General features: G+C 36.6%; 1 protein-coding gene across 2 annotated transcripts in view; it reads right to left on the reverse strand.

Annotated features, from left to right (window-relative positions):
* Positions 1–14,962, reverse strand: part of LOC113106222 (neural-cadherin) — a 300,806-nt gene extending 285,844 nt beyond the window's left edge. Inside the window, exons 1-2 of one of the 2 annotated variants that reach the window (XM_026267913.1) lie at positions 14,815–14,962; positions 14,115–14,278 (exon numbers count right to left, since the gene is read on the reverse strand). The gene's annotated coding sequence lies outside the window, so the exon portion shown is untranslated. Of the gene's footprint in view, positions 1–14,114; positions 14,295–14,814 lie in introns of those variants that run through there. The other variant, XM_026267914.1, reaches the window with a different exon arrangement.
* Positions 14,963–18,522: the final 3,560 nt, after the last annotated feature.

Here is an 18,522-nt window from a genome sequence, read left to right on the forward strand (position 1 = left end):
ATCTCGATCAGTAATCAGCGGATACAAAGCGCAGTTCTAGTTACTGTGCACATACGCTTGTTTTCATATTTAGCATACAGAACATAACTCCACATTTAATCCCTGATTTATTAATGTGAATGTATTATATGAACTGTCTGACCAAACAATTAAAATGTTAATTATGCAAGAAAACCTTGTGCTTTGTCCATTTGAACAACTTATGTAGACTTTATTTATTTAATGGGATTATGCACACATTTTAATAAAGCCAAATCCGTTTTTGTAACAAGTGAATACGTTCGTTGACTTAAGACATAACACTTTTTCGCCACCTGACTGGCGTATGTGTGTAATATGAAGAAATACTTCACTGAACGAATCTGAATGAATCATTCTGGTGAACGAACTGAAAATTAACAAATCTAGAAAGAATTTAGAAAAATAATCTAAATTTCCAACACTAGTCCCTAACAGTGATGTGCGGGTCAATGTATTAATAACCCGCACCCGACCGACAAAATTCACGGTTCGGTTCGATACGATTCACTGGTGTCACGGTTCGGTTCGGTACGTTTTAGGTTTATGTTTTTTTTTTTATTTTATACATTGAACAATGATGGAGGTATTCTTTACCCATATTCTATGGTGTTTTCTTAGCAGCATACTGTATAAACAAAAACAGCTCCTTATAAAAAAAAAATGAAAATGTTATATTGTTGTAGTAGTTCTGAACAAATACAAAGATGTAACTTTTTATATGGAACTCTATAACTCTTTATATTGAGTGTGTTTTTACTCAATTGGTTCTCTATAGGGCTTATGTTTTTTGTAACAAAGCAGGAATTACGGTCTGGCTGAAATGGGCTCGTGAAGGAATATTGTAACAGGGCTCAATTACATTAAGCATGTTCTTAAAACCTCGCGCTCGCTCACTCAGTACGCGCTGAAGGCTCGTTGCAAAATGGCTAAAGGGTCTTTCACACAGGATGCGGTATGCACGGCGCTGGACCCTGGGCTCAGCGTTGCCCTTCAGATACAACGCGATTTGCGCTGCACTATGCCAAGAGCAAAGTAGGTGGAGTTTTCAAAACTGCCCGTGCATACGTTTTATTTATAACAGTTCTTCTATCTAATAACGTGCAGGCCTGTTAATTGTATCGTACTGCTCAGGAAATTCCGACACAGTACAGTACTAGTCCATTTTGATTTCAGTGTTTGTTTGGATGCCCCGATCGATTGGTAAAGTGCACCCAAACACCAGACCTGTTGGTTATTGGAGGATTTTCTATTTCTGGTCTGTTAAACGCATTTTGGCCATTTTTGAAACGAGCCTTCAGCACGTACTTAGTGAGCGAGCGCCTGACTGAGTAGCCTAACATTAACATATAAGTTGGTGTTTTTTTCTTCTTCGGGGGTGTCAGGGGCGTTGCCTGTTACGTCGTTTGGGTTATTGGGCTACCTTGTTGAACGCATATCATTATATTTCAAAAAAAAAAATTTCCAAATATAATTAATTAGTCCAACGAACCGTTCGGTACATAGTGCGTACCACGTACCGAACCGAAAGCCTCGTACCGAAAGGTTCAATACGAATACGCGTATCGTTACACTCCTAATAATCAGAGTAGCCTATTTATTTTGGTGAGGCACAAGCTGAGTTTCGGCGCCCTCCAGTTCACATGCAAGTGATCGTGCCGGGGCCCCATTACATTGTCTGCTATATATTTGCTTCTAATTTATAAAATATGGGCAGTGATTGTTAAAACATTGATCAAAATTGAGATACAATTCATAGAAAACAAAAATCTTTATCTTAATCTGATTTTCTACAACAACAAAAAATAAATATATATTGTTATTATTATCATTATTATTATTATTATTAATGTTGAAAAGAGTTGAGAATATTTGTTCAGGTTTATTAGGGGGGATAAATTGAAAGAATAAATTGAAGGATAAATTGAAGCATTATTACATTTGTTACAGTAACATTTATTTGTTACATTTATATTATTTACATCAAGCTTTTGAATGGTATAGTATTGTATATTGTTACTTAAACATTTATAATGTTTCACTTGATTATACATTTAGTCAGGAATTATATGTTGTAAAAAGTCTAACTAGGAAAATGTTTAGACGTTATGTAAAAAATAGTACAAGTATAAATAAATAAAAAGAGACTCACTCATGTTTATGATCTCTGCTGAATAAAGCACTTCATACTTTTTTCTGAGGAAATCCAAATCTCAAATCCTCAACCACCACAGGGTTTCCCATACATTCATTAATTTGTGGCGGCCCGCCACAATATCAACGCTGACCATCACAGCAACCAGGCTAGACATTATATTATTATTATCTCCAGGTTCAGGTTTGTGTGAGTGTGTGTGTCCACCTCCAGGTCCAGTTTTGTGTGTGTGTGAGCCTGTGTGTGTCTGAGTCTGTGTGTGAGTGAGTCTTTTTGAATGTTTGAGTGTGTGAGCCTGTGTTTGAGTGCGTCAGTAAGTTTGTGAGTTTGAGTGTGTGTGTGTGTGTGTGTGTGTGTGTGTGTGTGTGTGTGTGTGTGTGTGTGTGTGTGTGTGTCCATCTTCAGGGCCAGGTTTGTGTGTGTGTGTGTGTGAGCAAAATTTGCAACAAGAAGTCATAGTGTGGAGCAGTCATAGCATAGAAAGTGTAGCAATGGCATAGCAATGTAGAAATAGCAATGTCTTTAAAGGGATAGTTCCCCCAAAAATGAAAATTCTACCTCAAGTTGTTCCAAACCTGTATGAAAACTAGCCCAATCGCTTTTCCGGGAGGTTCTCCAATAAAAATTGCTTCCTGGGGTTAAAATATATATTTTTTGGAAGGGTTGCCCTGGTAAAATTCGCATTTTAGGGGCTAAATATCATGTTACTGGTATTGCTTCTAACCGCGGACATGAAAAACAATCGCAGACTTGGCAACACTGATTCAGGTGGAGCGGCAGTTACTACACAGAGCCATAGTCTACCGACAACTAACACAAAATCGCTTTCAAAATCGGTAAAGAATCGCCTGCGATTTTAACATCGATTTTGTGTAGATTGTCAGTGAATTACGGCTCGGTGTAGTAAATGCCAACCAGTGTTGCCAAGTCTGTGGTTGTTTTTCATGTCCACGGGTCAAAGCACCCCAATACAAATAATGTGATATTTAGCCCCTAAACGTGAATTTTACCAAGGCAACCTAGTTAAAAAAAACGTATATTTTAACCCCGGGAAGCAATTTTTTTTTATCAGGGAACCTTCTGGAAGCGCGATTGGACTAGTTTTGAGAAGCAACTGGGCAGGATTTGTTGTGAAAACCTGGCAACCCTGATCTGAACGCACGTGCTGGAGATATACTTCTAATCACAGGAGCGTCTTTACTGATGAGATGTGCATGAAAATCGCATTCGATTTTTGCACAGCCCTATGTTCAGCGGGGGGGAGTGTGATCACATTAGATATAATGAAGGGAGATTTTAAAAAACGATATCGCGTTGTTTTCATATGGATTAATTTTATCACAGAATATTGGTTTTCGGTGGCACTTGTTTCGTTTAAAAGCAGACATGTCAAGCTTTCTATAGATATATCTCTCATGTCTCTTCGTTGAGTATTCACGAATTACAGTTCATTTTAATGACGTGTTTGTAAATGAAGATGAGCGCAGACAAAGGCTGCAAACAGCACAGGTTATTATGTCTGTATTCAAAAAATGTAGACCCTTTACAGATTCGATTGATGTATTGCTCTTATCTGTACGATCAAAACTGAGAATGTAATTTAAGATCTTTCGGGGTTATCAGGAGAAAATGACTCATAATGCCTATTCTCGTTAATAGACTCCAGAGGGTTAAAAATAGTTTTCTATAAAACAAAACTTAATGAAGTCATCAAAATCATGTTTTACCAAAAACAGCGTCTTCACCCGCTCATTTTGGATCAACCCGCACATCACTGGTCCCTAATAAAATAAAACAAATAGTTCCCTTTCATGGGAACTTCGAATTGCATCCTCTAGGGGTCACTATGAGGGAACACCTTATCATTACCCGTGTCTGAAGCATACATTCAAAAACACCAACAAAACAAGCCCATGATGTCACTACCGGGTGCATATAGTATAAATATGAGCTAGAAAAAAAAACACGTCATCCTCTTCTTTGTCTTCACTGACTATTTTGTTTGAAGCGTGGATTTCTGCGGTAAGAGCGATCTTTATTCCTTAAACATTACGGCGAGCACAAACAATGCATTTAGAGGATGTGTGCATCCGTGTTGTTGTTATATGACACCTAATGACACACATCTTTTGATTGGTTGAGGAGCACACACGCGATGTCCTCAAGGGGGTAGTGTTTACTGCGAGTGCTTTCCAATGGAAAATCTCCACTCTCGTTTGTCTCTCTTTTCTAGGAAACAGGGGCAGCCATCTGAACCCCCGGGTTCAGAACCCGCCACTGCTAAGGCACAGAGGAGAATGAGCTTGTGAGGATCTCAGGTGGATCTGGCCGATGAGTTTAAAGAGGGGCTTTCCCTCTCACACTCATCAGCTGTGGATGAGAGTGAGCCACTGGAGGATGATGTGATTTCATTAACATCATCTGATCCAGGGGCCAGTGCTCTGCTGGGTATCACCAGCTGCTAAAATTCAAATACGTGTTCGCTGGCTGGCACTGAGCCAGAGACATACACGTTATTACAGCTCTGCATTATAACAACACTCTCCTTAATATTGAGGGTTATTACTTACTGCTAGACGTTCCAGCATTGGAACAAGCTGTAGGTTGAGCCCCCCTCTCGATTGGAGCTGGGTGTTTGCTCCCTCAGCTAGTTATTACTGCTAGCCATTCCAGCGTTATACCATAGATCGGGTTGATGACTTCAAACATATTGTTCTTGGGATGCACCATTTCCATTTATGGGCTGCTCTTTCAGAGTGCCACGAGGGCCCCTTATAACGGTAGCTTTAAAATCCATGTTATGGTAAGTGTGCACGTGAAGTCTTTTTTTACACTTTCTAAAATCTACACCATGGTAAGTTTGCATGCTAGTACTTTGCGTTCTTTAAAAAATCCTGTATGTTGAGGGCTTTGCACGGCAAATTCGTGCCCTTTCTGAAGTTGGTTAAAGCCCCAGTTCAACCTTGGGCACTACTCCACCTATGTATCCTCTGGATACCTACTTTAACAGACTGTTACTACCAGGGGTCTGCTGAGACAGTTCCTTCAACAAGCTCATGTAGAGCAAGCAGTAGTCTCTGTGTGATAGGCCAAGATTAGTATGATGCTAGGCTCTTGGTAATATCTCCTTAAAGGAATCTATTTCTGATTCCATGCCTTGAGCTTTCATGGTTCCCTGAGTATGGAATGAGACACTGCATCCTCTAGGTTTCCTGCAATGCTTCGGACACAAGCTTCAGACGAAGAAGTGGATGACGTGTTCTCCCGACACCAATTTATATCGGTAGAGACATCATGGGCTACCAATGTGTTGTTGGTGTTTTTGATTGTATGCTTCAGACACGGGTCACAATGAGGCATTCCCCCATAATGACCCCTAGAGGATGCAGGGTCTCATTCCCTAGACGCTTTCAAATAATGTTTGAAAATATTTGTATAAATAATATGCATTCATTAAAACATAGCAGTGCTTTATTCTTCATGATCTTGAGATTATTTCAGCTCTGTTAATGAACAAAATGGCATCTATACAGTAATCCAAAACCACTGTTCTAATACTTTTTTGGGAAGATTAATAATAACAAGCAGTACAATTACTTCACCCTTACTGTCAGCAAACAGAATTACTAAAATGACAACTAAAATTGTGTTTTCACATACGAGTCAAATTGTTTACCAATGAATTTATGAATGGTTTCCTTGTACTTCTCTCTTCATATTAAGCTGGGATTTAAAAATTTATTTTAAATAAATAAATATCAAGGACTGCATTACAGAAAATCCCTTTCTGTCAGTAATAAACAACAGAGGATGTCACAGATTTTTAAGACTATTTTGGATCTTTGTAATACTGGCTTTAAACACAGTTTTGGAATAAAAATATCTTAACCAAGACAAAACCAACAAAACAAATGGTTTAAAAAATAAAAAATTTAAATGTGAAATTCTCATGAGATTCTTTTTGGTTGCTCAAATGAGAGGGAAAAAAATGCTGTGCTTCATGTAAATAATAATAAAAGCAAATCATTTCAGTGTAGATAAAAATCAAAATAAGGTCAATCGGTTTTTAGACTTATCTGGAAACTGAAAATAAACATTGGAAGCTGTGTACTTTAATGAACCCTAAGAGAGGCTTACTGCACATGATCGCCCAAAAGGGGATTTCAGAAGTCCTGAGTCTGACCTACAATCATTGGGACCATCCATTTGCTTTCTCTCAAACACTTGTCTACAAGCAAAGATAACACACTAATCTAGCGATCACAGTCGTAATCAGAACGCATGTCCACATTTCCATCACCATATGGACATGAACTATTCTGAGACTCCCCTCGATCTCCCTGTCATGAATGAAGAACTCAAACCCGAGGGACCTTTTGCTGGCTCAGTTGTGATCAGGTGCTTTCACTTTACAGAGAAGCCATCTGAGAAAAGGGCAAACAGACATTCTCGCTAATCAATTTTCAAGGATTAGCAATTGACAAGGTTAGTGCCAATGATAAATGCATACACAACCTTTTGCACCTGATCCAGTCCTCTTAGCACTCCATCTGGGTTCAGATTAATAATAGCCAAGCAGATCAATAATGGCAAGCTATGAGGGTTTGTGAAGATGTGACTAGGCTCTTGAAAAAGGTTCTAAAAGGTGTTTTTTTTTGTGAAGAACCTTTCAGAAAATTGTTCTTAAAAGAACCATTTTCTTAGTGAAGAACATTATAATAATATAAAGAACCCATTTCCACTATAAAGAACCTTCAGTGCAAAGAAAATATTAAAGGTTCCTAATGAAATAATAAACACAACAAAGTACCTTCATTTTTAAGAAGTGAGCATATTTTTGCTCTTCATTGCAAGTGCTTATTGCATACTGAGTGCTAATCAAAAAAAAAAATAAAAAAAAAAATTATGCATTACAAAGAAGCATCAGGAGAATGTAAGGTAGAAAGAAAGAGAGAGAAGAAAATAGATTTCAAGAGTATTAGAGAAACACCCCATTTATTAAAAGGTTCACATTTTAAAAGTGCCATTTTTATCTCTTCTGTGAGTTCTGGAGAAGAAGTACCAGCTACTACACAAAACCGCTTTCCTCCACTTCTCAGTGCTGTATTTATTTAGTTTTAGCATAATTCCTCCTACCAGACCCTGTAATTGTGCCTTTTTCTTTTATTTGTGTGTGCCTTGCTGCCGGCAGTGAATTAACATGGCTTAACCATGTTTTGTTTGTAATTAGAAGCGGGCGCAATGAAGTGCTGTAGGGTTTCGATGTTAGTGGCAGGCGATTACCTGCCCTCTCAAAGTGACTTCCCAAACATCTGTGAGGATTAGAGTAGAGGGGAAGCCATCAAATGGAAAAGCAGATGGCTGTCAAGGGACACTCGGCACAGAAACCAATATTTTGATAGTTTGTTTTAATTTGCCAATCACATAGGTCCATAAGGGAATTTAAAGAGAGGTTTTTGCCACTCACTAATCTCAAAGTAAACTAGAGAAGAGAAAGAAATTGCTGCAGGTCACAACCTCAAAGATGCTCTGCAAAGTCATAAGATACATCAAGTAAAAAAACTTTATAGCGATTTGGTTCTCAATACTGTAGTAACAGGTCAATGACAAGAGTCAATTTTTTTCACAGATATCAAATGTCAAATTATTATTTCAAGAGACTTGGCAAAGTCATTGGGGTCGGCAGGGGTTCATTCAATGGAATCATTCTATGTTGTCTTTCAGCATGTTTGTTACACCACGTGATATGACTTAGGAGCCATCGGTTTTGAAATAGTATTGAACAGTTCTGAGGATAAAAAAAATTATAATAATGAAAGACTATGCCAAACAAGTTTTATTCGATTAAAGTTGTGATTTAAGGGAAGTAGCGCTAGATCTTTTCTTAAATTTTGTGACAAATCAGTGAAAAATTATCTGAATACCAGCTTGACTGTAAAACAGTTCAGCATACGTCACCAGAGAGAAGTCTGTCGGCTCACTGGAAGATCAAGTTAAGACAAATTAACAAATAATAAGAAAAACATTTAAAAATAATACTTAAAAATGCAAGGATTAATTGTTCAAATAAGATCTATAACACGCATTTATAAAACTGAAATTTAATTTCATGCAAACATTAATGAGGCTTTTTAACGACGCTCAAGAAATAACAAAAGAAAACTAACAAAAACGTTCTTCACAGTAAAGGTGTATTGAAATTGCTGTACAATTTCCACTTTTAATTTATTTTCTAACAGAAAAAAAATGCTTGTCAATTACCTTTATACGGCTATGACGATATCAAACTGCAATGAAGCTTCACAGAGAAATGAAAGGCTACAGAACTTTTGCAGTTACTCTGCTAACCTTGGATGAACATACAAAATATATAAAGCATTTCTATAGAGTTCAGAGAGAGAAGCAGGACAGGAGAACAGAAAAAGAGAAACACAAGGACAGAGTGAGACAAAAAAGAGATCTTATAAGAGATAAAGGGTGTGATGCAGAGCAGTGACATGTGGAATGATGTAAAGCCCTTCATTTCACAGATTTTCCTCTTCAAAGTATGTTGTTTCATTGATTGGTCCAATGTATTGACTGAAACATTGAGCTGTTACACACAGACTGGTGCAAGGTTTCTCTTTGATATGTACCTGCGATCATAAAAGCAACAAGTATTTGATGAGGTGAGGAGAAGCTTCAAAACTCTATCTGAAGAAGTTGAAAGGGAATCAAAATCACCAATGTTTGATTTGAGCCAACTAACACACTCAAAGCACAGCAAGTCCTGAATTACATGTCAAAAAAACACCCCAAAAAAAAAAAAAAGACATCGCACTGTAACATTGTTCTCTAAAAAAGAAAAAAAAAAAACAACCTTTGTTTGTGACAGTCATCTTGGTCAGCTAGAGTCGAATAGATATTTGTACACAGGATTTTTTTTCTATTAACCTAGCGACATGCAAAATGATAGTCCAAATTCCTCTTTCAACCACTGAAATGGGAAAATTTGTTTCAGTGTGATCGGTTTTGGGAGGACTTACACAAACAAATGCCTGTTGCCATCAGATAAGATGGATAGGAGAACTGCCACCCACCTCTTTGGGGGTATAAATGGGGGTACCAACAACAGGCCCTGAAGAGAGGAATACTTCTCAGTCAATATGTGGTAGGAAAGTGGAGAGAAAGTGGTTTAGTCCATTTGTATTCAATAAGGGGAATAGAAGAGGGTGAGGTTGTGACATTGACTACCAAAATGTTGGCGGGCCATGTCACAATTTTTTTTTTTAAATACTACATATAATTTACTCCTCAAACTTAACAATGGTTAGTTCACCCAAAAATGAAAATTAGCAGTTGAATTACTCACCCTGAAGGCATATGATTTTCTTCTTTCAGACAAATACAATCAGAATATATATATATATATATATATATATATATATATATATATATATATATATAAAATAATTCTTTCAGGCCATTTAATTACAATAATCGGATGTTTATTTCATCAGTCCAAAAGAAGTGAAATAATGGCAAAAATATGTCACACGGTTCTGGGGGCTGAACAAAGGTGTCCTGGAGCAAATTGATGCATTTTTGTAAGACAAATATCCATATTTAAAACAAAACAATCACTTTAATGTAGCTTGCTCCAACAGTTGTACAAGGAAGCAGTTCCTGAAGGATGACATAAGATGTCGGCGCTGTGCATGGGCTGCTGAGTCTCGTGAAAACCAAACTTTTTTAACAGGAGCAAAGGAAGCAAGGTTTCCTTACTCAAGCAAAGGAAAAACAGTATCCTCTTGGCTTATATCGAAATCCTACAACATTCTTCTTTACAAATCCTAATTTGCGCGTAAGTTACTTCGAAGGGGCACATGCGCACAGCCGTCCTCATATGTCACCCTCTCGGGGCTGCTTTTGTGTACAACTGTTGGCGCAAGCTATATAGATTAAAGTGATAATTAGGTTGTAAATATGATTATTTTTCTTACATAAACGCAATAGCCTTTGTTTACCCTTCAGAGGCACTATCTTATTAAGATAAAAATTAATGCAAGGCTGAAAGTTCAACTATCTGGTGTCATGTTTGGGCTGTAACTGGCATAATGCCTATGTTATACTGAAAATGAAAAGCCAATAATGCAGACCTACAACTCTAAAATCCACTTATTAACAATGCAAATGATTTCCACACAGGAGAAAGGGAGTGCCAAACAAGGGGTCAAGGTTAAGCCTAGGGTTGGGTATCGTATGAATTTGATCAATTCAGATTAAATTCCAATGAGATTAAATAATGATATCAAACAATTTTCCTGTCTCTCTTTTTTGCAAACTATTTCTTGGAGCTGAATACAATGAACAAAAATCACAGGCTACATAAAAGTTATATATAACTAATAGAACTCCATGATTTTCTTTTTTCCCCAATGGAAGTTGTTCTCTCAAAAAAAAAAAATAATAATAATAATACAATTATGAATTATCACATGAATAAATTATTTAAAGACTCACTCAAGAGACTTGTTTCATTACAGGAACATCACCAGCAACTGATCACAACATTGATTGAACATGTCAAAGGTTGAAGAATGAAACAGACAAAACAATATAATTTAGGAATAGAATTACTTTGGTGTTTGAATCGTCTTCACGAACTTTAACAATCTATTAAATTAAAGTGCTATTTCATGTTGGTGGCGACACCTCTTTTGCAACATGTTAAGCTCTCACAGATATTATACTTTGCTTTTTTGGCATCTGATCGCAAATGTAGGCAAACTTTGGAGTGATTAGATTAGCGAGCAAGGTCCTGGAAGATTGCTAGGTCCAGTCCTCACAGATGAAAAAAAAAATAAACACATAGGAATCAATAGGCAGAATCTAAATTTTTATTTGACAACAAGTATCCGATTCCGTAAGTATCCGATTCTAGAATCAGAATCGATTTTCAATTCCCAACCCTAGTTAGGCCACTGGTAGATACCGCATCTACACCATCTGGATCCAAAAAGAGTATTTTTCTATTGACAGCCTTTTAAAAGAGCACTGTATTCAGAAGTAATAGATTTTCAAGAGTGAACTAAACCAGACCCTCTGCAGCAGGACTTTATCCATTTTTCATGGTTTATTTTAATCTGTACAGATTGACATCATTTCCACATTACTAAAATCTTAAACATCCATGACGTCACACACTGACAGAAAAATAAATAAATAAAATCATCCAGAATGTTACATATGCTGTAAATACTGTACAGAGTTTGTTTGTCCACACTCACATGTATTGGTGTCAGTGTATTGTATTTAGTAAACCCAGTTGTTTCACTACATCCTTTGTTTGTTATTGCCGCCCAGCACAAAATAAAAAAAAAAAATATATAAAATTGAATCATACATCCTCATAACCCCCCAAAAATCTTTGTTCAAGGATGTTGAAACAGAATTGTCTACTTTCCAACTGCGATGTTGCCTAGCAAAACCCCTTGGAGACCCCATCAAACTTATCACCAAAACCATGTGGAAGGTAAATATCTCTAACCAAGCCTCTATCCTGAGACCTTGGCATTACTTTGTACTGAGAGAATATGATGATCTAATGTACTTTGATGAAAGTGTGATAGCAACAGTGTACTTTACTAAAGAAACAAGTCATCTTTGTATTACAATGCTACACATTACTTTGCAAAAGCTACATACAGTTAAGTCACTTGCATTTATCTATCCTATACATTCTGTTGTTTTCTTGTTTCTAATTTAACTGATATTGCAATCTCATGCAGTTCTTAATTACTTGAATGTGTCTAATTTGAAGAAATAATTTGTATTCATTTGTATAATCTTTTTATGTTTTATGTTATACAAATGTTAATTTGTCTTACAAACACACTTGTAAGCTTTATTTTTAGGAAGGACAGTTATACTGGCAGTAATTTCCAGTGATATCGCTGTGGCTTTCTCCAGCTCTCATGCTGACTTTTCCTTAAAAATTATTTTTGTACTATACACATTGTTGTGTATGTGCATATCTTGTTGTAATATAATCGATTTTATACTAATACTACTACCGGTAATTTGGTGTCTCTTACACCAAAACCTAAATTAATATTCATCTGGAAAATATTAGAATAGCAGAAGACAGTCATACAGCTGTCACTCATAAAAACCACAGAAGCAAAACTGTCTAATGTCAGACTCAGCTATAAATAAACCCTATTCTGTGATGCTTTACATTTTTAACTTCTTTGGAAGCTATTCTACATGACAAAATCACAGAAAGTTGTGCTTCAGGACTGTTTGATTTGAATTCAATAAGTGTGTCGTAAATACCTTAACCTAACTTCTAAAGACTGGTCAGAAAAAGCAGGAATCAAAGAATGACTGTCTGTTTTCAAGAAGCTCCAGTTCATCACTAAATGATAAAGAGCCTCTCAGGAATATCTATTTATGAAGACAAGATGGGACATTTAACAAAAATAAAGTCATTTGCAGCTTTTGCTAAGTGTTATTCAATAAAGTGTTGGAGAATTTAGTAAATGCAAGTAAACTGAATTCCTTCCAATTTATTTGAATATAAGAATCACATTTTTCTCTCTCTTTCATTGTTCTCATGCTGTGAAGACTCACACACCTTCTTCATTAAAGTGATACTTCACCCAATAATGAAAATGTTGTCATTATTTACTCATCCTCATGTCGTTCCAAACCTATAAGAGTTTCTTTATTATGCTGAACATAAAAGAAGATATTTCAAAGAATGCTGGTAATAAAACCGTTGATGGTCTCCACTGATTTGCATTGTACTTCTTTCCCTACTATGGAAGTCAATGGAGACCAACAACTGTTTGGTTCTCTAAAATTGTTCAAAGTATCTTCTATTGTGTTCCACAAAAGAAAGAAAAGTATACAGGTTTGGAACATTGGTCATTTTTGGGTGAAGTACTCCTTTTAAGTGATGTGTAACCAAACGTCACAAAATAAATTGGTGTCACGTATGCAAATAACTACATACACGCAGGTATTCCAAATGGCTTTGCTGCTCAGCACTAGCTGACTCATCACAAACTAATTGTTCTTACTTACCATTTACACTTTGCCTTTAGAGCAACTATAGAAATTCTCTCAAAATGGAAGTCAGGCAATTGATATATAATTGCCCTCATTTTGCAAAGGAGACTTGTAGTCATCATACATGTATTTTTTTCACCTCACTAAACCTTAGTGCGGATCTTTCTTAAGATGGAAAGATGAGCATTTTAAATAAGAAATTGATTTTATGAATCTAAGGCATTGCCATGGTTAGATGAGGACTAGTCAAATTACATGCATCCATACAAACCCTTATCCACTTTCTGTAACTCTATAGTTCTTCATCTCAACAAGAGAGAGAGCAGGAGACTGCGAGACTGGCAGGATCTCAGTAGAGGGAATAATCAAGGGCCATCAAATGCTCAGAGATGAAAGGCCGAGAAATGTGGGTACAGACAGAAAGAAAAAAATCCTTTGACAGAGAAAGCAAGGGAAATCATGTCGTGTCGCCCTGCCAGCATAATGGTATGGGTGTGCAACTCATCAGTCTCACTGGAGTTCTCCAACGGAAGTTTCTTTAGGAGGAGACGATCAATAAAGGCAATATGATATTTGATTTGTTTGGCATCAATCACTGCCCAAACAACTACAGTACATAAACCATGCAAATAGTAAACTGGAGTCAATTTAAAAGATAAGAACATAACTGATTGGAATTGTAGGAGTTCAGACCGATGCAATGCACAATGTACAAATGAAAGGAACCTAAAAAATGTGATGTGCATGAAAATAGCACAAGCTGCAAATAAGGGGGGGTAAAAAGTCAAGCGGTAAAAACTAGAAGTCAGGGAGGTCAGAATACTGACATTATTATAGCTGTGAGTGAAATATATATATTTCCCAGTATGACCAAACTCAGTCTTACCACACAGCAGACTTTGTCATTTTAAGGTTCGGTTCTGTCCACTGCTTCTGGAAATGTTCGCTCTGTTCTTGACTCTAGAATGCACTGGGTGGGCAACCATCAGTAACTACATCCAATGTTTGAGGACTTGCATTTGTCAAAAAGGGTCATTTATGAGACCTGACCTGCAATTACAGAAACAGGTGTTATATAATAATGCTGTACACCTGGTAGCCCAAGGCTCAATTATGTTCAGTACTGACATACCAGCAGCAAACTATGTCCACAATAAACCTGTAGTAGTATAGTTGAATTGAATGTCATCATACATCTAGAAATATGATATATGAAGAAAATGTTCACACTTTTAGTTAGCAGCTAGAAGAGACTGAATATGTCTGCACAGTAATGTAAGTTACTGCCAGTGACAAGATAGCAATGCTGCATTTTTAGCAACTCATCCTGTATGTACAATTCAAAGAACGTGTGAAAACATTCACAAAAGAAATAAATAAATAACAGCCCATCAAGTTCCTGTAAATTTAATAGCCTATAATATGTGTCAATACTGAAAGTAAATGATGGACAGACAGATTAAGTTAATTAGGAAAAACAAAACAGCATCAACATTCAACAAGTTAACTCATCATAAAAAAAAAAGTAAACTATGTCTGGGAAATGAATACAACAGAACAATCAGATGAAAAACAAAAGCTGATACCTGTGGAACTTTACAAATGCGTTTACATTCCCACCGCGTCGTCATTCTCATCTCAACACCTGCACGTGGACATGCACTTGCTCACTAGATCTGCGAAGCCTCAACAAAAGATTCCGGCAACTTTAAAAAACAAGCCCTGCGAGCGATTTTTTCATATTTCCTTCGCCGAATTTGTTCAAAACGGTTTTATTATGAGATACAAGTGACCTGCTTCTTCCAAAGTCCCGACTTCAGGGGCTCTGCAGACATTCTAACTTCGCGAATCGGTTCTTTAGAACAGTTCGTTTAAAAAGGAATCAACTACTTTAATTCCTTATGTCCCTACATAATCCGTCGGCATGTGCACATGTTGCCATAATCTGCGTGTAAATGCGCGAGATTGGTGATTTGTCATTGCCACTTCTTTCTGTTTCATTACTACAGCTCATTTAGCCGACAATAGGCTTGAAACTTTAAGGACGTATTCGAAAGAGCCGGTTCTCGTTCCACTGAGTGAGTTGATTGGTTTTGCTTCCCATCCAATTCGAACTGATTCAGTTCGACTGATGAACGAATCGGTTATAGGCTAATTTACGATCTCATTTCTCTTTTCTTAATTCAAAGTTGATCTATAGACGAATATGTTATTTAAAGTTATGTTAATCCGAAAGCAATGAAAACTATATATATTTTGTGTTAGATGTATGTAGGCTATTACACTTTTTACATTAGTTCTTTTTTATTCTGTTTATAACTATAACTGCCTTAAAGGGATAGTTCACCCAAAAATCTAAATTATGTCATGAATGACTCACCCTCAAGTCGTTCCAAACCCGTAAGACCTCTGTTTATCTTTGGAACACAGTTTAAGATATTTTAGATTTAGTCCGAGCGCTCAATCCCTCCATTGAAACTGTGTGTGTGGTATACTGTCCATGTCCAGAAAGGTAAGAAAAACATCTTGAAAGTAGATTTAGATTTAGTCCTGGCTCGGCTCTGTGTTCATCTTCAGTTGTCTCTTCACAGCAGTTTAGTCAGTGTACTGTTTGAGTAAATGTATTACTCCGGGATATTGGTTTGTTTGAACTCAGAGGGAGTGTCAGCCACATTAAAAAAGTTAACAGCTTAAGTCACTTGTGGATTAATGCGTATTGGAGACGCAAACTGTTTAAAACGATTCAGTTCGATTTGGTGAACTGGTTCAAAAGATCCGGTTACATCGAATGATTCGTTCACAAACCGGATATCACAAACTGCTTTGTTTTGAACTCTCTCTCACAACAGACACGGAAGAGTAGACAATTCTGAATAAAGTCGTAGTTTTTGCTATTTTTGGACCAAAATTTATTTTTGATGCTTCCAAAAATTCAAACTGACCCTCTGATGTCACATGGACTACTTTGATGATGTTTTTCTTACCTTTCTGGACATCTCCGGAGCTCTCGGACTAAATATAAAATATCGTAAACTGTGCTCCGAAGATAAACGGAGGTCTCACGGGTTTGGAACGACATAAGGATGAGTTATTAATGACATAATTTAGATTTTTGGGTGAACTATCCCTTTAATGTTTCAAGTGGTGTATCTTTTAAAGAAAGAAAGAAATGGTGACCTGTTTAGGAGTCAGATGTCAGATAAATAGATTTACTACTCTGAATTCTAAAATTCACCCATTTAAAATAAAATCTATTTTTACTGTGCGATGCCCAAATTTGATCTTTGAGAAGACACTTGCATTCATTTCTCAGAATGATTTTATCATGATTCATCTATAGGTAACTCAGTCTTCAATCGGCACATCATCAACCTCCAGTGGGCTCAGTGGAGATTGATTCATGATGTGTTTGCAAGGGGAGCTGGAGAGAGTCTCCTGCCACAGTTGATAATGAAGGTATCTGTAGCATGTAGCGCCAGGCACAGTAATCTCTTATTCAAAACACAGAGAGAGCAATGTGGCTCTCGGCTCTTGAAAACTGAGAAAGCTATTTACAGATCAAGGTAGATAGTGTATCAGCTAGCACATAATAAATGACCTGCTCAGTGAATATGATCACATTAAAATATATTCCAGCCTCATAAACCGGTGACAGCGAACTGCTGAAAAACACAGGTGCAATTTAGACAATACAGTGTTCAGTGCAACAATCATTACTGATTTAATTAGATTTAATAAGTGATGACTGAATGATTGGTAGTAATGAACTTGCTGTCTGCTTCTTGGAAGCACAGGTGTTGTCATCTCATGGCATCGCATTATACAAATACACAGATCTGCATGAATGTGTTGGCATCCAGATACAGATCAACAATTAAAAATAAACAAATAAAATGGTCTCGACATTGCATGAATTATTAAATCAGTCAATGCTATTTTCTTAATACACAATACTGGCTTTATTGTGCATGTGGATTTATAATTTTTTGCCCTTGTAATTCATTAAAATGTTAACTTGCTCTGACTGTAATACAATAGTTCTCTCTGTTGACAGATGCAAGGCCATGCTACCAGTTACTGAAATTTACTAGAAATTAGTGAAACAATGTTTCTTGTGTGGATGAAACATGATATTCAATGAGAAAAGTACTGTTTATTAAGACTATTTTTTATAACATGCATTAGTGAATCGACCAAGAACATGCAATGAGTAAGTAAATTCGGTTGACGTTGATTTCATATTGACTTTAACACTTCATGTGCCATATGTCAGGGAAAATAAGATGGTGTCTCTCAGCCGGCATCATTGTGGGTTTAACCTCATCACGGTGTGGTACCACATCTCTTTATGCATTAGTCAACATCTACCATGTACTGCTGAGTCTCTCCTTCTCTTAAATGATCCTTCAATTTGTGCTGAGATTGTGAATATGCACATCAGTCAGCTTATAGTTTGAAGTCTATGCTCATCCCAAAGCTAGATCCACCGATTAAAATTAAAGACTGATAAATAAATAAGAAGCTGAAGAAATTAATTTCCACAGTGCACCAGATGTGTAAACATCTTAAAGAAGAAACTTGGAAACACATCATCTCACAGACACATCTTTGAAGGTTTGTAAGACTGACAGACAGATTCACTTTGAAGAACTACTGAGAATTATTTCTTATGAACGTGGACTGTGAACATTTAACAAAATACAGTACAAAAATGCTATACAAATAATAGAAAACATAATTTTTACGTAACATAAGAAAACATTGTTCTGCATAACTGCATCTTTTTGTGATATATTTTGACATTTAGTGTTGTTATTGATTTATTTATTTCCTGAAAAAAACCTTACTGGCAATTACAGCAAACATTTGAAAACAAAAGAATTATGTGACTCCATTTGTGTCGTCATTATGAAACTGTTGATTCGATGCCAAAACAAACATGATTTGCCTTTCACACCAGCAACAGAAATTACACAAGTCTCAAGTTTGACTGACAAACCAAATTGTAGCTTCTAGGAATCCATTTGGAAATGACACCACCTGCACTCCATCGGTTATTCATTTGCAGCTTTATTTTCACCCCGTTAGGCAAAAATACTATTTTCAATCATCCTGTTTTCCTATATTTTCACCTCATTTTTATGCCTCCGTGAGGACAGATTTCCAGTGTTGGTGTCACAGTGTTTCATCCATTCTCTGTTGTTCTGCTCTGTTAATTAAACAGATTTTAATCACACTGTTTCGAAGCAATCATTTTTAGAGTAGCTGCCATGGCCAGTCAGTCAATCGCACAG

This window comes from Carassius auratus, chromosome 7 (genome assembly GCF_003368295.1).
Source record: "Carassius auratus strain Wakin chromosome 7, ASM336829v1, whole genome shotgun sequence".
Taxonomy (NCBI): domain Eukaryota; kingdom Metazoa; phylum Chordata; class Actinopteri; order Cypriniformes; family Cyprinidae; genus Carassius; species Carassius auratus.